Genomic DNA, 6,000 nt, shown 5'->3' with positions numbered 1-6,000 from the left:
ATGCATTCATCTTGTAAGTCTTTCTAAATACAATTTAAAAAATGTCCTTGAATATTAATTACTGCCTACCATTGCAGAAATTAAAGAGAAATAAAAAATTTGATTTAGTGTATTCCTTCAAAACATATGCCTATGTAGTTAATTAGTTAAATAAGAAAAACAATCAGAAACAAAAACATAGAGCACTATAAAATTGCTAGGCACAAATTATATGTAGCAAGAGGCTATAGCACAGAAGAAAATAAGACAGAAGTCTTTGTTCTTTTGTATTGTGCATCTTTTAATCTTATGAGGTACTGCAAGCTGTAAAGACAACCACATTTTCTTGTGCTCACATGATTGCAGTGCTCAAGAAAATATTCTCTGACAAATTTTTATCTTCTTTTTATTTGTATCATGTAGCTCAGAAATTAGAATTTTCAAAAAGGATAAATAAGCTGATAAAGCTCTTGTCTCACATTAAGGCTACAGTCATTCAGTCAGTCCCCAACCCGCTATATCTTAACACAAGGTCACAGGGGTCTGCTGGAGCCAATCCCAGCCAGCACAAGGTGCAAGGCAGGAACAAACCCCGGGCAGGGCGCCAGCCCACCGCAGGGCATACACACCCACACACACCAAGCAAACACCCACGACAATTTTGGATCGCCAATGCACCTAACCTGCATGTCTTTGGACTGTAGGAGGAAACCCACGCAGACACGGGGAGAACATGCAATCTCTATGCAGGGAGGACCCGGGAAGCAAACCCAGGTCTCCTTACTGCGAGGTAAGCAGTGCTAGCACTGCGCCACCGTGCTGCCCAAGGCTGCAGTCACACTACTACAATTTCACTCAATAACAACATTGTTAAACTAAATGATCTCTGTCCACAATAGAATTTTCACATTGTTGACAACAGTATTTTCATCTATATCAAAATGATGGAAAATGCATATGATGTAATTGTCCACCTACACTGGGCATGTAAACAGAATAGACATCTTTAGCTAGGCATAAGCCGTGCAATTTTACCAAGATTTTAAGCCTGATTTGCAATGGCCAACTGATCAGAGTCATCTTGAATCTCAGCTTCATGGGGAGTCGTTTCTCAGGCAATGTAAGAATGGCTGCAATTCCTAACTGCATCTCAGAATTGGGCTGTTACATGATCACAAGAACTTCTGTCATATCAGAAATTTCAGTCCCATGTCTTGTAGAGTGAGCAGTCTCAAGAGCCGATTTTCTTTTCTTTTTTTTTTTTCATTTTATTGAATTAATTAAAATCAAATAACACTCCATACACATAACTCGACTTTTACCAAAAGAAAAAAAAAAAAGAAAAAGGTTCGAAACAAATCAACCCCCACCCCTGAGAAAGAGAGCTAGGCCAGCAGTGTAACACTTTATGCTAGCCAAGACAAATGAATAGATAAAATATTAAATGAATAAAGATAAATGGAGTAAAAGAGGGAAGAGAGTCTGTTTCCTCAATTTAAATGCTTATTCTAAAATGTTATTGATTAGATCCTGCCAGGTTTTTAAAAAGTTTGAAATAGTATGTAACATCAGTTAGCCACTGACTTAGAGTGAGTTTGGATTCTTCCAGTTGAGCAAGATAAGTCAACGTGCCAATAGTGTAGTAAAGGCAATCACAGTTTGTTTGTCCTTCTCCACTTTAAGCCCCTCAGTGAGCCCACCAAATATAGCACTTAGTTGATTAGGAGAGACTGTGACACCAAGGCTGTCTGAAAAGCATTTAAAGATTTTGGTCCAAAATGTTAATTTGGTGCAGGCCCAAGACATGTGACCTAGTGAGGCCAGAGCTTGATTGCAGCATTCACAGGTTGGATCTTGCCCTGGAAACATTTTGGACAATTTTAAACAAGAGAGATGTGCTCGATATATAATTTTAAGTTGAATAATTGTATTCAAGAGCCGATTTTCTGATATCCCCATCAGATTTCTTGAAATTAATTATGCAGCGGCCATAGTGAGTGTGCATCGTCCAGTACATGCGCTCTGAACGTTCAAACACCCATGTAGTAGTACGTAAATCTGAATAAATGTGTTTGTGCAGTTTGAGCACATACAAGACTGGTGATGGTATCATGCAGTGTGACTCGTTGCATGACCATGATTTTTAAAAATCACACAAAATGCAACTTAGATACATATGTCACAGGGGAACATTTTTGTACAATGGGTGGTTTTCTTTTTCTCTTAGACAAAAAACATGCAGATAATAAAGGTAAAAAGCCAATAGATGAAAGGGTCCCTTTGTTGATGGTAATAAGTGAAAAGGAAAATTTTCTGAATAAATTCTGTTATAGATTATTGTTGATGGCTGTCTACAGTATGTACATATTTGCCCGTCTTGCAAAAGAGTCACCTGCTTTAAAGATCAGACTACTTTGATTTGTATCATATCAACATGCAATATTGAGATACAGAATTGCCTGCTTCCTTTGAAAATTAATGTATTCTGGGGACATTGGTTTCTAATCAGAATACTGTGGTATATGTACTTCTTGATAACTGACAACAATATTATTGTTTAACCAATGAAACTATGTTAACACTATTGCTAAGCAAAGGAAATTGGTATATGCCATTGTTTATTTGATCGTCATGTTGATCTAGGCAGAGACTGAACCAGTTATATACTACTGGGCAGTGGGTGGTGTGGGGAGAGACAGTCCACCGAGATCTTTGTCATGATCACTCACATGGAGCTCAGGAACTCGCAGGCAGATGAGTGTATGTGGCTGACAAGATGTGAGGCACACACACAGTGCCTACCTCTAGGGAGGAAGAGACAGTTTCACCAGAGAGATGCCGATTATGGGTCCAGTGAGAGAGCAAAGACTCACCAGAGGAGCGAAGCTGGTGAACTAGAAGGAAGGTGTGCCTAGATCATTGTAGCAACACAAGGAACCCAAATGAAAAAGGACATTCACTCCATTAGGTAGAGATGTCGAAAGGGGTTTGACAAATTAACAAAGCTTCTGTTAGGAAACAAGCATGAGTGTGTTTCAGTGGTACAGTTGGAAAATGAATTGTTGTGGTAACACAGTACACAAATTGGAATTTGCACCACTGAAGGTTGTATCCTCTACTGTTACGTTTTAATGGACTTTTAGAGTGTGAACTGTGTGCTCTCTTTTAAAAGGTTTTTGCTCCTGATATTTTTAGACTCTTATCTACTTTTATCTTCTTTGTGGATTTTATATTGACTGGTATAATACAAGTTACTGTTGTTTTTCCTGAAATTTTAGTTGGATGTTTATGGTTGGATATTTTAACTGTGTCAAAAAGTGTCATGGAAAGAAACTCTTCTATGCCTGCTATGTTGGAATATGTTTATCTTTTGTGAAGGGTGACCAGCCAGGAAATGAGACGTTGTAATAAGCAGGATCCAATCAGGATAGAGCCAGGTAATAAGCATTAGCCCATCAGAGCACAATGGAGTTTGCCATTCCAGAAATCTCGACTGTTGATACAGTAGTACCCCACCTGCATTTTCAAAAATCTCAGTTGAAAATGCCAGGGTCATGTAAACAAACAGCAAAAACTGAGACAAATAGTTTTTAAATGACAATGTACTACTGTGGATGGAGTGTAAGTTTTTAAGTGGTGCTCAGTGTGACAGCTATGACCAAAACCTAGAGTGTGGTTCCATTCATTCAAATGAAAAAGGCCCACAATAACAAGTATCCAGTAAGTTATATAAGTGACTTTGTGTCACCAGGATTGCATTTACATTTTCTTATAGTTTGTGGCCTGATGCTTACTAAAGCAGTCTGCAGGGGCTTGGAACCAGTCTCTGTAAGTAAAAGGACAAGGCATCCTCATGGTTGGCCACTATATACTGTACATGAAAAACAGGAGCCCTGCTAGAGGTTACAGCCTTCAGATTATCTTTGGACAGGTAAGGGTTTTCAGTGTAATAGTTGATAGTAGGCCACCCCACGTACTGAAGTTCTTACATGTTCTGAAAGTACTGGAAGCCCTAGAGTAACTTCTGGGCCTTAGCCTTTTAAATATGAATATCCGGTATTATGGATTCACTGTAGTACCCCTTTAGAGGACATGGCTGTTCACAGATGATATTTCATGTTTTTCTATCTATTTTCTAAAAATATCCACTGGTGGTTGGATAAATAGGCAATTCCTCTCTGGAAAACAAAAGCCTGGAGTTTGAGTTAAATGCATGAAGAATCGGTAACAATCAGCAAGGTTGACCAAAGAAAGATGACAAAAGAAAGAGGATGAGGTAAATAAAGGTTACAAACAAAAATAATTATGATTTAGTTGGCAGCTTAATAAATGTGAAGCCATGGAAAAATGTGTAACATGAATCTTGCTGCATTTGAGCTAATACCCAACATGGGAATTGTTTTCCACTGCTTGTATCATGTAGGCCCCAGTGCAATAATATTGAGGTGCTTAATAAAAAGACTGTGCTATTAGCCTTGACTTAATTTCAAATAATTGATTGCCAAGCAAAAAGTTTGATTCAAAGTGTTATTTCAGAGCCTGGAGTATAACAATTGTAGTTCTGACTGCTATTATCTTCAAACTGCAGCTGCTCCGCTTCACTGAAGATGAGCAATTCTGATACAGTCTCCCTGTATCAGAAAAAAAATCTGTTCTTTTGATTCTGTCACTTTATTTCTTATGGCTGGCCCTCTTTGTTAGCATACACACGTAGCCTTAAAGAGCTACTGTAGATTGTCTTACCATGCATTGCTAATTAGTGATTTGTTGTTATGTAATTTAAATGGTTTACAACTCACACAAGTCACTTAATAGAACTTGGTAACTGTCATAAACCAGACTTTGACTTTGTTTTCCTTGGCATTTAAAAAAATGGAGATATTGTCTTAGGGAGTAATGGAATTTAATGGTGAGATTATTAGTAATTTTTTTTATTTAGGAAATTTTGGAAGTCATTATTTTTGAAATTCACTCTGCACCATTTTGTTTAATTATGGGCGTTGCCATTGTTGCCATGTTTATGATGCAAGTTTTTCAGACTGTTGGTAGCCAGGATGGCTGGGAGTGTGTAACATACTGTATGATATCTTTAATGCAGTGGTATAACTATCAGCATCAGACACTTTCTGACTGTCCAAGTCTGTGGATTAATCATAAGAATTAAAACTTAGGGTTAATGAGTGCTTCTACTAGATTCCTAATTATGAACTACTTCCTTTTTTGTGATTATGATTTACATCATTCGATGTTGCCACCCGCTCCCTGGATGGGCTGTCCTCACAAGTGCCTGCCTCCTGGTTTCTCACACCTGCGCCGGCTCTCCCGTCTTCCTGCCTGCTTCTACTTCTTTCTTTTAACCTCTGCTCTGTTCTGTCCTTTTTTTTGTGATCCCTTGCACTCAACTTTTTTGTGCTGGGGAGAGGCTGCAGGTGTAATCGCCTAATTACCACCCCAGGCTGACAATGAGACAGACTGTCCACATATGCTGGCCGGCAAGACAATACATGGTCGGCTGACCACCTCAAACCAACCCTAAGAAGAGTGTTCTTCTCTGGAGATCCCTCACACCTGGTCCACTCCCCAGCGCAAGCACATCCGTTATTTATTTATTTAAAATTGTCCGATTCTTTCTGAGCTGCGAACCCACTGCACAACGCCTCCTGCTATACGTTCTTTGATATTTTACATTCTCGACAAAAATAAAATCAGAACAAAGGTAATGGGGCAAAGTGACCATAAATAAAAAAAAAGTGAAGTGGGGACAAAAAAAAGATAGTGGTGAGGTTGGGAGCATGCACCCTCCACACAATGAACTACCTCAGGATCCCAAATTAGGACCTGAGCACAACTGTACAACATGTGACAACTCAGCACCACACTAGTTCGAATGGAACAGTGCAAGGTTTTTTTACAGTGGCTGGAGTGTCAATCCTGCCACCGACCCCCAAGTTTCCCCTACAAGTTGGAGGACCTTCTCAAAGTAAAATCACTTGTGGCATTTACGGGACTCAAACCAGCAAC

This window comes from Erpetoichthys calabaricus, chromosome 14 (genome assembly GCF_900747795.2).
Source record: "Erpetoichthys calabaricus chromosome 14, fErpCal1.3, whole genome shotgun sequence".
NCBI lineage: Eukaryota > Metazoa > Chordata > Cladistia > Polypteriformes > Polypteridae > Erpetoichthys > Erpetoichthys calabaricus.
This window is presented reverse-complemented; position numbering follows the sequence as displayed.